Source organism: Triticum dicoccoides, chromosome 2B, assembly GCF_002162155.2.
Source record: "Triticum dicoccoides isolate Atlit2015 ecotype Zavitan chromosome 2B, WEW_v2.0, whole genome shotgun sequence".
In the NCBI taxonomy this organism is placed as follows: Eukaryota; Viridiplantae; Streptophyta; class Magnoliopsida; order Poales; family Poaceae; genus Triticum; species Triticum dicoccoides.
The window spans coordinates 532,161,996-532,163,027 of record NC_041383.1 but is presented as its reverse complement, the minus strand read 5'-3'; positions in this window follow the sequence as shown (position 1 = coordinate 532,163,027).

The following is a 1,032-nucleotide window of genomic DNA, read 5'->3' as shown; positions in this document are numbered from 1 at the left end:
CCCTCCGTGGTCGATTCCCCCTCCGGCGGAGCGCCAGCGAAGGCTCCAAGATGGGATCTCGCGGATATAGAAGGTTACGGTGGTGGAAATACTTTTTCGTGGTCGCTTCTGATGTTCTCTGGGTACGTGGGTATATATAGGAGGAAGAAGTACGTTGGTGGCCACCCGAGGGGCCCACGAGACAGGGGGGCGCGCCTAGCAGGGGGGCGCCCTCCACCCTCGTGGCCACCTCGATTGCTTCTTGACTTGCACTCCAAGTCCTCTGGATCACGTTCGTTCCAAAAATCACGCTCCCGAAGGTTTCATTCCGTTTGGACTCCGTTTGATATTCCTTTTCTTCGAAACATTTAAATAGGCAAAAAAACAGCAAGACGGGCTGAGGCTCCGGTTAGTAGGTTAGTCCCAAAAATGATATAAATGTGTAAAGTAAAGCCCATAAACATCCAAAACGGGTAATATAATAGCGTGGATGTGACGCCCGGATAATCAAGCTACAGTAATCCCCTACTAATGATGACACATCACCTCTGTCACTGTAATTAATCTCGGGTTAATTCGAAACTGTTTCAAATTTAAATCCTAAATCAATCAAACGACAAAAGTTTTCAAAATATTAAACTAAAATGTTCGGGCTGTGCCAAAAATGGCATAGGTAATTATAGTGCAGAAAACACATTTTTATAAAATGCCTAAATACTTTTAAATGAATTAAACAGAAAACAAATAATAAGAGATAATGGAAAAAAAGGAACAACAAAAAAAGGGAAGAGAAACCCCCGGGGCTCCGGCCCAGCAGGCCACCGGCCCAACTGGGCCACGACCTGCCAGGCCCGCCCAGCTCTCCCTTGGCCCAACCGGCCTCCCCATAACCCCCCATCCCCGAAACCCTAACCGCACACTCTCCCCCCAACTCCCCACGTCTCCCTCTTCCCCCGATCCGGATCAGATCGGGAATGGCCTCGTGGCCCTCGCCTAGAGCCGCCTCGCCGGCCACCGTCCTCGTCCCCGACGAGCCCCCCCTCGCACCCCCTC